This window comes from Mauremys reevesii, linkage group 1 (genome assembly GCF_016161935.1).
Source record: "Mauremys reevesii isolate NIE-2019 linkage group 1, ASM1616193v1, whole genome shotgun sequence".
Taxonomy (NCBI): domain Eukaryota; kingdom Metazoa; phylum Chordata; order Testudines; family Geoemydidae; genus Mauremys; species Mauremys reevesii.
In genome coordinates, this window is record NC_052623.1 from 249,783,826 (window position 1) to 249,801,312 (window position 17,487).

The window sequence follows — 17,487 nt, forward strand, 5'->3', positions numbered from 1 at the left end:
GGGTTGGGTGACTAATCAGGTCTAGGAATTGAGTTTTGGTTCAAATTAGATAGTGCCTATATTGCATGAATTATTCTTCCCAGACTTCAGTTCCCAAACAGTGGAAATCCTATAAATTCAGTGGATCTTTCAAGATTTCTCCTAGTTTGGACTAAAACTTGCCAATAATGGCTGTTCTCTAGATTCTGGCTATTCATGATCTAATGGCAGAAAATAGGTCCCTTCTGGGGTTTTTTTTTTGGACAGGCTGGGATCTGGAGATTCAAATCCAAACCTCTAAAGTACAAAGAAATTTGGATTCTACTTTCTGGTTTCAAGTTCATTATTTCAATGAAACAAAAAGCAGCGGCTATGTTATATTCTTATCACACTGATCAGATTTTCCCCTCTTCCCACATTGTCCAGGCTGGAATTCCCCCATGCAGAGGGCCAGCCTTAGGCCTCTAATCATTTAAATCCTCAACACAAGGATTAAGTTGTTCATTGGCCTTGTGCTGTTTTTGTGACAAGGGGAGATTTCAAGTGTGGAATTTTTTCGCCGGTTTCCCTTAGCTGGTTTCAGACATAGATGCATTCCAGAAAATTCTCCCAAGGTTAGAACAGCCATTTGTGGTGCTATCCTCAATTGCCCAAGGCACCAACCAATGATTAAGGACAGAATACCAGAGGCATCCATTTAAATCAAAGTGGCTTCAGTATGACAGCTACATCTAATAGATCATCATGGAGCGTATCGTGTCTCATTTGGCTCCCTAAATTACTTATATGAATTACACATTGGCTGCTCACCACACTTAGGTGTTTGGATTCATTCACAAGCTCAAATGAGATATAGGAATCTACAAGCCATAAAACATTTCAGAGCTCCATTTTATTAACAACACTTTATTATTATTTAAACAATCCCATGCAGCCTAACCCTTTTGAACTTGAAAACATGTTGGTGTTAAATTGTCGAATATTTCCCTGTCCAGGAAGAACAATGAATACACTATGCATGGGAGGGGAATTTTTGAATAACCCATAATGATAATGCCCCTATAGAGGTTTCTAGCCGTGCTCTCTAGCTGCTAAATCTTGCTATGGGTCAGGTATGGCCACCACCTTCACCATACAGACTAAACACAAAGAAGACCTTGCAATCAGAAAGCTGAAACAATAGTAGCTGCACTCAAAAACACAAACACATGGAAAAACATGAGTGGAAGCTGAATTTCCTGGCCCAATGGGTTTCAAATGCAGGGCTAGGATTTGGATTGGTGGAACTGTTTTTGGTCTGTGTGTGAGAGAAAGAGAAAGACACAGCACAAAGCTGAAGCACCACAAGACAAGGAACAGGAAAGAAGACAAGGAGGCCCAGCCTGGAAGCAAGGTGTGGGGCCTTGGGAGAAACCTAGATAGGCAGAATGCTGGCTGAAAGAGTTTGAAGCTTTGAGCAAGGACAGTGTTTCCTACCACTTGACTCCTACTGTGTTCAGTGTGCATTCTTTTTAAATAATCAAAATTGCATCAAAGAAATACCTATCATCAAGTTCTCCTCCAAATGGGAACCGCCTACAAGACCCAACATTTTTGGACAGCCACTTGGGTCAAAATGGCTAGCAGGCACCCTAATATGTGCCCAGATTTCCCAAGGGCATGTTGGGTGCTGAGGTCTTTTGAAAATCTGGCACTAAATCCCTTGGTGGTGAGAGGAGCTGATAGTCAAGAAGTCTGAAAACTGAGACCTGATAGGTGTCTGGTCTTTCAGAACATCCCTTCTTAACAAGATCACAATCCTGCAAGTTACTGAGTGATTCCAGAATGTTGCAGGCTGTCTGAAATGCCCTGTTGAAGTCAATGTGAGTTTTGCCACATTTTTCGCGGGAAAAGGATCACCATCTTATTGTGTTGACTAAAGGCCACATTCACTATCACATGGCTGTTCCCTTTGTGACACTTAGGTGATGTAAAGTGTGTGCAAACCTCTAAATCCCCTGATGGGGATACTACAGAATGGGGGAGTTCCCAGCAAGAATGGAGCCAGCAGATCCACATACTATGCCTCTCTCCTAGCGTCCCCTGGCACAGGGGATGTATTGGGAACAAGAAGGGGCAGGCAGGGGAAACATACAGAGCTCAAAGCATTCTGGCAATCCCCCATCGTATTCGATGCCTAAGGAACAATAGCTAACTAGCACAGTTTAGAGCAGCCGTAAAATTGCTCTAAACTGCTCCAGGGTCAGAGCAGAGAATCAGGGAGCTGTAACTGACTCCCTGATGAGAATATGGCCCTGTGTGCTGGCCCAGTGGGCATAGAACTTTCTCCTTCTGTAACCTCGTATAGCCCATCCCTCCCCACTTCTAAAATACATCTTCCAGAGGCATTTTAATCTGATAACTTGTGTATTTTATGATGTTTTAATTTATGTTTTTAATCTGCTATGATTCTTTTATAATTGTTTATGCAGAGCAGTGAATGCCTCAGCAGGGAGTGCTTTATAAATAAATGGAGATATAAATAATCTAACTTCTCCCTCCTGAAATTTCTAAGCAAACAAGGTGGCCCTAAGGTCCCATTCTTCCTGTTTTAAGGCTATGGGTCTTTTTCTTTCACTTGCTTTTTGTGTGCGTGTATGACCTTTCCTTTTCATGAGTAATATAAGGGCATATTTCACATTCTGTTCACACAGCTCACAGCAGACAGGGAAAAACACAACTGGAAGGAGAGAAAAATGAAGAGCCCTTGCAGCTTCTTCATCTCCAACTATCTTTCCTTTTACGGCGCAAAGAATTTGAGGTTCTGTTTACTACTCTGTAGTAGTTTTATGTTATTTGTTTGCTGCTTGAATGGACAGGGCACATAAAATGAGAGAGCCATAAGGATCTCTGACAACCAGCAAACAAACCTCATTATATTATCTTAATGGAAAGCTAATTGGATGATTAAAAACAACTGTGACCTGCTTACTAGCCCTGTGAATGGAGATGAGTCTCTAAGGTTCATGTTGAATAGACAGAACTTCCAAGTCCTGCGGCAAAGTGACCAGCTTTTCTTTGGGAAAGGAGAAGTGAAAGATGCACCAAGTTTTAGCAGTTACGGCTAATTTATCCTCCCAGAAGTTGAGATTCTGGGCCTGATTTTCACATAGTCTTTTTTTCAGGTATGTACTTTTTTCCAGTCTCTGTATGTTTGTTCGCCTTCCAGTCATTAACACCTGTGAATGCAGGGGAGGATGGATTCTAAAAGCTGTGTGTGCAGGTATTAGAATCTATCAAATGCCCAGGTTGAAAAGTGCACTCACAGTTGACTTGGGGATACTCACAAATGGAGACCAATTTGAAATGTCTTGGGGGGGGGAAAATCACACACTTTGTGTCGTTAAAAAAAGGCTCTTGCTACCGAAGTATCTGAATATCACTTAGGAAAGGAATAAGACGACACTGGCCATAGTGAACACACCTGATGACACTTTTGCTTTAAAAATTCATATATATTCCTCTGGAGATACATAAGAACATATAGTTGTGTGTGTACATATACATAATATTTAGATTATAAATTCTTTGGCATAGGAAATGTTTATTAATGTGAGGCACCTAGCATAATTATGGATATTTTAAAAAGTAAAAATACATACACCTCTCTCCTTTTGAAGGAAATTCTGCTCACTTTCCCATGTAAAATGTCCAATGAAGAGAGGGAACGTTTTGAAAGAGCAAGGTGAACAGTATTTGGGTCCTTACAGCGAAACACACATTACCAGAAGCAGAGTAAAATGTTGCTGGTCAAAAAAAAATCACATCTAATTTAGACACATGCTTCCTGGAAGCAAGTCTAGATTAATTGACATAGTTCTGTTTGTTAATTTATATATACTCGAAGAGTTAATTTATAGACTAAGCTGTAATTTTATTTTATTTTCTTCTAATCACATTTTTAGAAGCATGGTTAGGCTTCTACAGACTGAATTGCATTGGAAAAAAGCAGATGATGGATTACAATGGTATAATTTTAGCAATTTTAATTCCTTTATCTGATTTCCACTGTTTTAGAATTAATTTACATTTGCAGTTAGATTGGCATTCAATAGAAAGTCACCTCTTCTTCTTCTCCTCTAAGGACCATATTCTGTGCTCACCTCTCTGCAGATGGCTCCCATTGACAACCATTCATATGAACTAGGTTGAGGCCAGAATTTGGCCTGTAAAGTCTGTAAGTCACTGTTTTCTCGCGACATTACAGGTGCCAACCATTAGGGCTCCTGAACAATTCTGACATCAAGCTACTGACATTAGCCCAAAGCTGTCTCTGGGTTAGGTGGCACCTCTGATTCCAGTAGTTAAACCCTAGAATTCTAATGGTTTTATACTAAGTTTTGCCAAATAAATTAAAAAAATTATAAAATGAAATGTAGAAAATTTAAAATTTCTTACGAAATGAAAAATTCTGATAGTTTCAAATTGAAAACTTCTGAAAGGAAAAATGTGAACATTTTCAATTAGAAATTAATGAAGGTTTGAATTCATCCAACATTTTGACATTTGCTCAGAGAGGAAGTCCAAGAGTGGCTATTTTGAGTTTATTTCTCAGTGTGTCAGTAGGCAAGGGAAGCCAAAGGGAGGGTGCACTGTCTTCAGCTTGCCACATTTAAAAAAAAGAAAAAAAATCAATCCCAAATCACAGCAAAACAAAGCAAAAATAATCCCCCAGTGCATCGTGGATGGGGGAGAAATGAGGAGAAGGTGGACCAGGAAAATTATGTGAAAGAAATGGCTGCACTTGTTTGGTAGCCTAGGGGTAGCAGAGGAAGAGGGTTGCCCTCCACTGTCTGGGAACATTTTTTTTTGGTTGTAGGGAAGTCAGATTCACACATTAGCAAGGAGCAGGAGTCAGGGACCAGTGAAACCACCTCTAGAGGAGGTACCTAGAGTTCTCAGGAGGTATTTCGAGGACCACAAGCAGCAAACCCTGCCTGTTCCCCTTACCCCAACACTGGTTCAGTTCCCACCCATTCTTCCATTCCTGGATGGAGCCCCAATCAGTCTTTCTTGGTCCACTCTCAGTGCAGGGACCAGGCACTGCTGCACCCAGGCTCCTTTTGGGAGAAATCTATGGAGCGGATTAGCACCATGGAGCTGGGGGGGGGGTAAATGTTAGAGGAAAATGCGGCCCTAGAGTAGAAGAACTGCAGGGTCCAATGATAAAAACACCAGCTTCAAATCCCTGTTCTCTCATGCCAAAGGTCTGGGGGTATGACACAGCAGCCTACAGGAAACCCCATTAACAGACAGTGAGACCCACAATATGTAAGGTCTGCCCAGAACCCCCATGTATTGAAAAGCTCAGGCAAAGAGCTGCAACTTGCAATGATCAGTGAGACAAACAGCCCAAAATCTGTTCCCTCTTCCCAAAGATGGAGATAAAGGAGGTTTATGGCTCAGTAGCCCTATAGGGAACCCCATGAGAAGACAGTCGTTTAATGTATCTGGGCCTAGTGCCTAGCCCCAATCCAAACAGAACAACATTTCACCCTCTGATTTGCTGCTCAGCTGACTTGATCACACGCCCTTCCAGTATTTACAGGTACACTTATCCACTCATGCACCACCACACAACAACATGAGTCACCAATCACAAGTGAAAGAGTGGCAAATCAATTTCTGCAAAATTTAAAAAGTCATTTTCTTTAAAACAGAATGTAACTGACATTTTTTGAATGGAATTTTCATCAAAAATGGGAAATTTTGAAGAAATCAACTAGGGCTGTCAATCATAGTTAACTCACGCAATTAACTCAAAAAATTAATCGTGATTAATTGCAGTTTTAATTGCACTGCTAAACAATAAAATACCAATTGAAATTTATTAAAATATTTTTGGATGTTTTTCTACGTTTTCAAATATATTGATTTCAATTACAACATGGTATACAAAATTAACAGTGCTCACTTTATTTTATTTTTTATTACAAATATTTGCACTGTAAAAATGGCAAACAAATAGTATTTTTCAATTCACCTCATACAAGTACAGGCTAAAGAGATTGCACTAAAGTAAGTGCAACTTACAAATGTAGATTTTTGTTGTTACATAACTGCACTCAGAAACAAAACAATGCAAAACTTTAGAGCCTACAAGTCCATTCAGTCCTACTTCTTGGTCAGTCAATCACTAAGACAAATAAGATTGTTTACATTTATGGGAGATAATGCTGCCCTCTTCGTATTTACAATGTCACCTGAAAGTGAGAACAGGAGTTCACATGGCACTTTTGTAACTGGCATTGCAAGGTATTTATGTGCCAGTTATGCTAAACATTTGTATGCCTCTTCATGCTTTGGCCACCATTCCAGAGGACATGCTTCCATGCTGATGATGCTTGTTAAAAATTAATGCATTAAATTTGTGAATGAACTCCTGGGGGGGTCAATTGTATGTCTCCTACTCTGTTTTACTCACATCCCTGCAATAAATTTCATGTTATAACAGTCTTGGATGAAGACCCAGCACATTTTAAGAACACTTGAACTGCAGATTTGACAAAACATAAAGAAGGTACCAATGTGAGATTTCTGAAGATAGCTACAATGCTGGATCCAAGATTTAAGAATCTGAAGTGCCTTTCAAAATCTGAGAGGGACGAGGTGTAGAGCATACTTTCAGAAGTCTTAAAAGAGCAACACTCCAATACGGAAACTACAGAACCTGAACCACCAAAAAAAGAAAAACAATCTTTGGCTGGTGGCGTCTGACTCATGGTCAAAATGAACATGCAGCGGTTTGCACTGCTTTAGATGGTTATCAAGCAGAACCCATTATTGGCATGGACGCATGTCCTCTGGAATGGTGGTTGAAGCATGAAGGGACATATGAATCTTTAGTGCATCTGGCACATAAATATCTTGTGACGCTGGCTATAATAGTGCCATGTGAATGCCTGTTCTTACATTCAGGTGACATTGTAAACAAGAAGCAGGTGGTATTATCTCTTGCAAATGTAAAAAAAAGTATTTGTCTGAGCAATTGGATGAACAAGAAGTAGACTGAGTGGATGTGTAGGGTCTAAAGTTTTACACTGTTTTATTTTTTAATTCAGTTATTCTTTGTACATAATTCTACATTTGTAAGTTCAACTTTCATGATAAAGAGATTGCACTACAGAATTTGTATTAGGTGAATTGAAAAATACTATTTCTTCTGTTTTTTACAGGGCAAATATTTGTAATCAAAAATATAAAATGAGCACTGTTTACTGTATTCTGTGTTGTAATTAAAATCAATATATTTGAAAATGTAGAAAATATACAAAACTATTTAAAATTGTATTCTATTATTAACAGTATGATTAATCATGATTAATTTTTTTAATCACTTGACAGCCCTAAAATCAACATATTTAGGCCTGGTCTACACTACGGGGTTAAGTCAAATTTAGCCGCGTTAGGTTGATTTAAAAATGAATGCGTCCACACAGCCAACCCCGTTCTGTTGACCTAAAGGGCTCTTAAAATTGACTTCTGTACTCCTCCCCGGAGAGGGGAGTAGCACTAAAATTGACTTTGGGGTAGTGAGGACGCAAATCGATGGTATTGCCCTCCAGGAGCTATCCCAGAGTGCTCCATTGTGACTGCTCTGGACAGCACTTTGAATTCCAATGCACTAGCCAGGTACACAGGAAAAGCTCCGGGAACTTTTGAATTTCATTTCCTGTTTGGTCAGTGTGGCAAACTCAGCAGCACAGGTGACCATGCAGTCCCCCCAGAATAGTAGAGCGTACAATGTTTCTACGCTCTGCCTATCATCTCTGTCCCTGAGGTTATTGCAGATTAGAAGGCGAAAAAAACCACACTCGCGATGACATGTTTTCCGAGCTCATGCAGTCCTCCCCAATTGATAGGGCACAGCTTATTGCATGGAGGCATTCAGTGGCAGAGGCCAGGAAAAGGACATGATGAAGTGTCTGTTGGAGCTGCAGGAAAGCCAACAAGAGCACAGACCCCCGCTGCATCCACTCATAGGCGGCAGGTTTGTATAAGTTTTGGTGGGGCCCAAAATGGTGGTGCCCCCCCGCTCTCGCCCTGTAAGCCGATATAAAATGAAGCTATAACGCGTCAGTGCCACAAGATTACAAGGGTCAATTAAAAGTGGAAAGTCAGAAGCAGCACTTGCCTTCTTCAATATACAGTATTATATTTTGTTGCACTTGTTGTGATGAAGTGGGAATGTTAATATTTTCTCTGAATACTGTGTGGGTGCCTCAGTTTCCCTTGCAAGATGCCAACTGAAGGTGTTGGGGACAAAGAGATCAGGTGGCCTCCTTGTCCGGAAGAGACACAGAGGCCAGAGGAGGGAGTGTCAATTTGGAGCTGGCTGGGGAAATGGGGAGAGACCTAGAACTTGGTTCTGGGCTCCCCACCCCCTAAGATAGACCTGACAGAGGGATTCTTTTTTCTGTACCAACAAGCTCTGTTTAAACTGTGTTCCCGTCATCTCATAGACTCATAGACTTTAAGGTCAGAAGGGACTATTATGATCATCTAGTCTGATCTCCTGCACAATACAGCCCACAGAATGTCACCCACCCACTCCTATAACAAACCTCTAACCTATGTCTTAGTTATTGAAGTCCTCAAATCGTGGTTTAAAGACCTCAAGGTGCAGAGAATCCTCCAGCAAGTGACCAGTGCCCCACACTGCAGAAGAAGGCAATAAACCTCCAGGACCTCTGCCAATCTGCCCTGGAAGAAAATTCCTTCCCGACCCCAAATATGGTGATCAGTTAAACCCTGAGCATGTGGGCAAGACTCACCAGCCAGCACCCAAGAAAGAATTCTCTGTAGTAACTCAGATCTCATCCCAGACCATTGGGCATATTTACCTGCAAACCTTCTGTTTTACTGTCTGGCTGAGAGTCACATCTGACTGCGGAGTTGGGGTGCAGGGACCTCTGGTTGCCCCAGGACCCGCCTGGGCAGACTCGCTGTGGAAAGTGCATGATGTGGAAGGGCATGCTGAATGCTCTGAGGTCAGACCCAGGAAGGTGTAAGCTTCTTGCCCTGGAGACAGTATGCTCCGAGAGAGGAGGCTCCCCCAGAGTCCTGACTGGCTTTGTATGGAGTTGTTCCAAAGCATCACAGCATCCCTTTCCACACCATGCACTTCCTAGAAGTCCGCACAGGCACTGACACTCCCTCCTCTGGCCTTTGTCTCTTTTCCAGGCATTAGGAGGCCACCCGATCTCTCTGTTTTCCAACACCTTCAGTTGGCACCTTGCAGGGGAAACTAATTTGGGAGAAATGAAGTAAAAGCTGCCCAAACGGAGCTTGAATTTTGAGGTGTTCAAATCTGGAAGGCAGGTGCTGGGGGTGGGAGAGGGCTGTGGGCTCCATGGGGGAGCATGGCAGCAACTGTCTGGAGTTGCACGGAGCCAGACACGCTGGTCTGAGTGGCACAGTAAGCGGTTTGGGGGTTGGAGAAGAGGTAGGGGGTTCCGGGGGGCAGTTAAGGGACAAGGAGCAGGGGGGGTTGGATGGTGCAGAGGTTCAGAGGGGCAGTCAGGGGACAGGCAGCAATTGGATAGGCATGGGAGTCCAGGAGGTTTATCAGGGGACAGGTCGGGGGTGGGGTCCTGGGGGAAAGTTGGGTGGAGTCTCCGGCGGGGGCTGTTGGGGACAAGGAGAAGGGAGGCTTAGATAGGGGCTGGGGTCCCACGGGGCAGTTAGGGGCAGGGGTCTCGGGAGGGGGTAATTGGGGACAAGGACCAGTGGTGCTTAGATAGGGGTGGGGTCCTGAGGGACAATTGGAGCAGGGGTCTGGGAGGGGGCAATCAGCGGCCAGGGGCTGGGATTCAAAGGGCTCTGGGCTGCTGTATCCCAGCCGCGGCCGGGAGTCAGAGGGCTCTGTGCTGCCCGCAGGCTTTGTGGCGGCGGCTGGGATTTAAAGGGCTCAGGGCTCCCCGCGGCTGCCAGCAGCCCAGAGCCCCTTGAATCCCCGCCCCTGGCCGCTGATTGCCCCTCCCAGAACCCTGCCCCAATTGCCCCTCAGGACCCCACCCCTATCTAAGCACCACTGGTCCTTGTCCCCCGATTACCCCCTCCCGAGACAATTGCCCCTTGGAACCCCAGCCCCTATCTAAGCCTCCCTTCCCCTTGTCCCCAACTGCCCCCTCCTGAGACCCCACCCAACTTCCCCCCAGGACCCCACCCCCTACCTGTCCCCTGATAAGCCCCCTGGACTCCCATGCCTATCCAATTGCTGCCTGTCCCCTGACTGCCCCTCTGAACCTCTGCCCCATCCAACCCCCCCTGCTCCTTGTCCCTTGACTGCCCCCCGGAACCTCCTACCCCTTCTCCAACCCCCAAACCGCTTACTGTGCCACTCAGACCAGCGTGTCTGGCTCTCTGCAGCTCCAGACAGTTGCTGCCATGCTCCCCCGTGGAGCCCACAGCCCTCTTCCACCCCCAGCACCTGCCTTCCAGATTTGAACACCTCAAAATTCAGGAGTGCTCAAGCTCCGTTTGGGCAGCTGTTACTTCATTTCTCCCAAATCAAATATACTGATCCACTGTAAGTTGCTGTAGAAAAAGTAGGATAAAATTGAGCAAGAAATGCTTATTAGCACTGGAATTGCTACTTTCAACAGCCATTGCCTTTTTGTTTGTTTGAAAGGAAGACAGTGAGATTGCATTGGCAAATTCCCCATAGAAAGAAAGAGTGGAACAAAAGAATAATAAAGGCTCCTCAACTTTTCCTCATTTATGGAGGACAGTCTTATAATATGCATCCAGATATCCTCCAATCACACAAGCTGAAAATTGTTCCACTTTACTGCAGCTCTGTAACCATATGGGAACCAATCCTGTCTGTGTTTTGTGCACATCCAAAATTCCGGCTGAACGACCCACCCTGGGAGCGAGTTACCAGTGACCCAGGGCTGGGACGGAAGGAGGTGTGTGTGGGGGGGAGGCACTGGTGTGGAGAGCCCAGGGCTGGGGCAGCAGCGGGGTGGGGGGAGGGCACTGGTGGGGAGGAAAGGGGGAAGCCCAGCGCTGGGGTGACCGGGGGTGTCTGTGGGTGGGGGGAGAGCCCAGGACTGGGGCAGCAGGAGGGTACGGGGGGAGCCCAGGGCTGGGAAGGGGGACAGCAAAAAACCCCCAGCTGTGTCCTTGTGTGTGTTTGTCTCCATCATCCCTGGCGGTGTCTGTCTGTCCCACAACCCCCTGGCTGTGTCCGTGTGTGTGTCTGTCCCACAGCCCCCTCCCCCCCAAGCTGTGTGTGTGTGTGTGTCTGGCTGCCCCCAGAGCTCACCGGCTGTGTCTGACAGCGACAGACCCTGCTGCTGCTCTGCCCAGCGCCTAGAGCCGCTGCCAGTGGCTCGCTCCCCCTCCCTGCTGTGGAGGCGCGGCCAGGCAGCTCCGGCACCGCCCCCGGCAGCTCCCATTGGCTGGGGTTCCCGGCCAATGGGCTGTGAGCCAAGTCAGCTGCCCCTGAGGTGAGAGTGACCCACATTGCTGGCGCGGGGACCCCTGCAGCACAGGGCCTGGGGCCCAAACATTGGTGGAGCTGGGCCCACCCTCGGGATTATTGGTGGGGCCTGGGCCCCACGGGCCCATAGAACTCGCCGCCTATGCATCCACTGTATAACCACCTACCCTCATCTCCATGTTCCATAGCCTCCTCACCCAGACGCCCAAGAACGCGGTGGGGGGAGGGTTCCAGGCATCCAGCCACTCCACTGCAGAGGATGGCCAAAGCAACAGAAGGCTGCCATTCAAACAATTTGATTTTCAGTGTAGCTACAATAAGCATGTAGCCTTGTCCTTCTCTCCTCCCCCACCCCACCCAGGCTACCTTGTCCGTTATCTCATTTTTTTAAATTAATAAACAAAGAATGCATGGTTTCAAAATAATAGTTACTTTATTTTGAAGGGGGGAGGGTGGCTGGCTTACAGGAAATTAAAATCAACAAAGGGGGTGGGTTTTCATCAAGGAGAAACACATACAATTGTCACACTGAAGCCCGTCCAGTCATGAAACTGGTTTTCAAAGCCTCTCTAATGCGCAGCGCGCCTTGCTGTGCTCTTCTAATCGCCTTGGTGTCTGGCGCAAAATGATTGTCTGCCGTTGCTTTCACGGAGGGAGAGGCGACTGACGAAATGTACCCCAAACCACACGCAACAATGTTTTTTGTCCTAACAGGCATTGGGAACTTAATCCAGAATTCCACTGGGCGGCAGAGACTGCAGGAACTGTGGGATAGCTACCCACAGTGCACCACTCCATAAGTCGATGCTAGGCATGGTAGTGAGGATGCACTCCAGCGACTTCATGCGCTTAGTGTGGACATACGCAATCGACTGTATAAAATCGATTTATAAAAAATTGACCTAATTTTGTAGTGTAGACATACCCTTACAAGAAACATTGCCCCCTATTTCAAACAGTAACTAACAGGACTACATGGGTGTATATCTTTTTTTCAGACAGACAAATTCTATCCCCCAAATCTCTATTCTCATATATGGGATGTGGTTCCTGGCTAGACTACATCTTCCATATTACACTGCAATCTTCCCGGTGATTGAACTAGTGTTCTGCATCATGGGAATCATATGATCACAATGGATCATGGGGAATGTAGTCAGCCAGGTAGCTCAGTCCATAGAAGAGAATGGAGACGTGAGGCAGCTGAACTACAACTACAAAATCATAGTAGTTCAGAGGAAATACAAATTGGTGTAGAAATAAATATTTTGATCAGCTCAAGACACTGAAACAAAACATTTAAATTCAGGAATATCAAACAATTCATTTCAATAAAAAAAGTGTCAAAACAAAGTGTTCTGACATTTCCAAACTCAAAGTCTTTCGGAACTTCCCAGTCTAAAAAAATAAAAAACATTTCAAATTGGGATGAAAATATTTTTTGGAATATCAGAATTTCCCATGGGATGGAAATTTGGATTTTAAAATAGCTCTACTACTAGAGGATAGGAGAGGAAATCTGTGAGACAGGCTGAAGCAAGTCCCTGGAGAGTTTTAAAGACAAGAAGGATGATTTTGAACAGAATTTCAAAATGAATGAGGAACGAGTAGAGTTGTCATGCTGTATTTAACCATTTTTGTATGTGTGAAAAGACTGGCAGCAGCATTCTACATATGTTGGTGTTCAGAAAGCTGAAGACTGGGGTGACCATTGAGAAAAGAATTGTAAAAGTTTGAGCAAGAGGACAGGACAGCTGGGGTGAAAGGATTTCACGATGGGTAAGGATGTGGATAGGTATGTATATATTTTCCTAGTTATCCTAAACCCCTAAAATCATTTTCATGGTCACCCAGAAAAGATTGAAAATGAAATAATTGGAAAAAACTGACCGTAGGTGGTCAGGAATTTAATAAATTACAAGGTGCTAAAGGAAATTCAGTCAGCCTGATTATCTTCTGGTTAGTTTGCAAAAGATTTCTCTCCCTGCCCACTCCCCGAGAAGTATTTTCTCCATCTACTGTAGGCTGTCGGAAATTCTGTTCGAAGGCAAAATTAGATTTAAGATGGCCTGTTCATGGATTCTAAATCCTAACCCTAACCAGAATCCCCTTTCATCTATGAAATTTCAAACAAATCCTTATTATGCTCATGGCTCAGGAGATCACCCCTGGGGAACTGATCTCCAAGAACTCATCCAGATTTCCTCTACATCAGACAGAGACTAGAGCTCCGGACTCACACACTTTGCCAAATGGATTGAGATTTCAAAGGTTGTGTGTTCACTTGATGAAGATAAGATATCATGCTTTGCGTTTTCACTTACTCATCCTCAACCATGCAGTCCCCCCCTCCACTGCATGCCCTCAGGTGCTAAGCAAACAGGATTCATATTGTTCTGCCTGAAAATTATTTTTAATGCTATAAATGGTATACGCTGCTGCACTGGATCCCTTCCAAGTTCTGTATCCTTACTCGTTGTTCTTGTTGATCTGTAATACACTAAACCCATCATTTTTTGCCATTCTGTTGGCTAAGTGCCGACTTGCATCCCAGAAATAAAAGGCTGCCGATACTTGTACTTGAACTCTCATTTTGGTGGTGCATAAATATTTTCTTGTGCTCAGTATGTATCCCCTCATAACCTTGCAGGCTCTGCACATTGTCATCCTGTGACATTCTCTGGCTGTTTACCCTGCTGCTTCTTGTACAGTTTAGGTCATGCACATCAAAGCTAGGTTTATATCTGCCAGTGCAAAAGTGGCAGGAGCTGATGAACTCCTGAATGCTGTTGCAAGACAAATGTTCTCTTATCACGCTGTTATCTCCCAACCAAATATGCAATAGTTATTATATTTTAGACTTCAGCTCCCACATTAGAGTTAGAGAGATCATGTTAAAGGTTGCAAAAAATAATCCTTTATCTTAATCTCATTGGTACTACAGGTAAAGCTGTTAAAAGTTCCCTTGTAACATACTATAGTTTGAGAAATTGAAGCCAAAAATTTCAATCCTGTAAGTGCTTTACAAAATTCAAATGGACCAAATTCTGAATGAAGTCCTTAGTTAGACAAAACTCCCACTGACTTCAGTAAGAATTTTGTATGCGTAAGAACTGAATAAACAATGAGCAAATGCATAAGGATGTGGCCCATTAATACCAGAAATATTCTTATACTGACATTTTAAAAGAATAATTGTATTGGTTTAGGTGGGTTTTGCTATTTTCACTTCATTGCCTCCAGTCCCTCCAAATGCAGCAGTGTACTAATGCAGGAGAACCTCAAAGTGAAACTGACTAGCAACACAAATTAAACCAAAAAAAAAATCTATTGTTGTCAGAGCAGAACACGGGACAAAAAAAAAAAAAAGCTAATGATGGGAAAACAAATTAGATTTTAATAATTCAGTTTTAGTGATCTAAGGTATGGAAACAGTGTTTTAGAGGCAATGGAGATGTACAATTGCCCCCAACTTTACTTGGCTTTGTGGGTGCACAGCATTTACAGCTGTGCACAATTTTTTTGTTGAAACAGTTGGATAAAATATGGCCTTTTGATTGAATTTCTGCAAACATTTTTGCTCTGGCTAAAGTTTTGTTTTTTGATGGGAAAATTTGTCAGTTTTGGGTTTCTATTTTTCCCCCTCGTAATTAGTTCCATATTTGCCTCCATCGCTTTCTCTAGAGAAGCGCAAGAAACCTTCCCCAGCTAACCTGTCAGAGTCCTGCATCAATGCCATACATCTAATTATCTCTCTTCTAGCAACAATATGGTATTTATCTTTCTTTCACAATATCTGTCACTCTCACATCCTTTGTTTCTCCCCCTTCCTTCCCCTAACCCTCCCACTTTCTGTCTTGCTTTGCTTTATTTCAATCTCTGTTCTCAGTGACAAGAAGCTGATGCATGATAAACAAATTAGACTGTCATTCCACTGGCCTTTGACAACAGGGCCATAAAATAGAGTAATCTAATGAGTTTCTTTAATTTTAATTAGTTTTTTTTCTGCAATCATTCCTTTAATGAAAAGTTCAATTACAAGTAATGGATGCCATTAGCCTCGTTGTACTAGAAGCTCAGCTCAGCTAAACCCTCATACAGCAAAGGGAAGCAGAGACAACAGCACAGACGTATTTTACAGAAAAAGTCAAGGGGCAAATTCATCCCAATATAAGTTCCCTAAAAATCAACAAATGAACTCACCAGTGATGAGTTTGTCCCATTAATTTAGCTCTTTAAATTATCTATAATGTTGGTTCACTACAAGTTGCATCTACTGTAGGGGAGAGGAGATGTTTGGGTTTTGAGTTTAGCCCATTTGAACTTAGGGTTGCCAGGTGTCTGGTTTTCGACCAGAATGCCTGGTCGAAAAGAGACCCTGGCGGCCTCAGTCAGCACCGCTGACAGGACGTTAAAAGTCCAGTCAGCAGCACAGCAGGGATAAGGCAGGCTCCCTTCCTGCCGTGGATCTGTGCAGCTCCCAGAAGCAGCAGCATGTCCCCGCTCTGGCTCATACATGTAGGAGCAGCCAGGGGGCTTCACATGCTTCCCCAAGCACCAGCCCCGCAGCTCCCATTGGCCAGGAACAACGGCCTAAGGGAGCTGTGGGGGCAGTGCCTGCAGACAGGGCAGCGCGCAGAGCCAACTGGCCACGCCTCCACATAGGAACCAGAGAGGGAACATGCCGCTGCTTCTGGAAGCTGCCTGAGGTAAGCGCTGCCCAGAGCCTGCACCCCTGAACCCCTTCCATGCCCCAACCCCCTCCCCTACACTTGATCCCTCTACTGCCTTCCAAACCCCTCAGCCCAGAGCCCCCTTCGACACCCCAAATCTCTCATCCCTGGCCCCACCCCAGAGCCCACACCCCCAGCCGGAGCCCTCACCCTCCTGCACCCCAACCCCCTGCCTGATCCCCCTCCCTCCCTCCAAACCCCTTGATCCCAGCCCAGAGCACCCTCCTGCACCCCAAGCCCCTCATCCCCAGCCCCACCCCAGCCCCTCCCCCCCCAGCTAGAGCCCTCACACCCCGCAACCCCCTGCACCAGCCTGGAGCCCCCTCCTCACCCTAAACCCCTCATTCCCAGGCCCACCACAGAGCCCGCATACCCAGCTGGAGCCGTCACCCCCTTCCCCATCCCAACCTACTGCCTCAGTCCAGAGCCCATTCCCCCCATCCTGAACACCTTATTTCTGGCCCCACCTGGGAGCCTGCACCCCCAGCTGGAGCTCTCACCTGTTCCCACACTCCAACCCCTTGAGCCAGCCCACTGAAAATGAGCAAGTGAGTGTGGGGAGAGTGAGCAACAGAGGGAGTGGGGGCTGGAGTGAGTGGGGGGAAGGCCTCGGAGAAGGGGCAGGAGTGTTCAGTGTTTTGCAAGTAGAAAGTTGGCAACCCTATTTTAACTCAAAACCCTTCTTCCTGAGCTTCAGAACTGGGGCTGAAGAAATGCAGGCCGCACCTATGTTTGTTTTATTTCATTACAAATGTCATTACTACATTTTGTTTCAATACAAATGCCTAAAAAGCTCTTGGCTTGCATCAAAATTGAAACATTTGAATTGTGGCAAGCACTGTCATCCATGGTTGATTTGGGTGGCCTCAGGTTTTTTTCCTGAATTTTTCATCTAGCCTTATGCTGGTGTTAAATTACCACTGTAGGGGGGTAAAAAAAAATATTTCAATAGACCAAAGGGATGCTGGAGGGAAAAGGAAACAACCCTCTTGTGTATTGAAAGGAAACAAATAGAAAAATTGCTTGCAGCCCCAAGTGTGCCATCCAGTCTTCTGCTTTTAGATCAGATGACGGGGGAGTAGTTTAAGACGTCTGTTTGTTCCCTCAGTCCCAGAACCAGCCGAAGACCAACCTGGCCTCCTATACTTTACAGCAGCCAAAAGGCTGCTGTGGTCTAAGTTATCCCTAATACAGTTAATAGTGTAGCATTATCACCTCGCAGGAATGCAACACCCTGTTCTTTATGTATTTGTTCCAGAAATACTCAGGTATTCACAGCTGAAAAGC

General features: G+C 44.8%; 1 protein-coding gene across 8 annotated transcripts in view; it reads right to left on the reverse strand.

The window, feature by feature from the left end:
- Window positions 1-17,487, reverse strand: part of CACNA1C (calcium voltage-gated channel subunit alpha1 C) — a 638,168-nt gene that overhangs the window by 271,045 nt on the left and 349,636 nt on the right. The gene's annotated exons all lie outside the window — the stretch shown is intronic.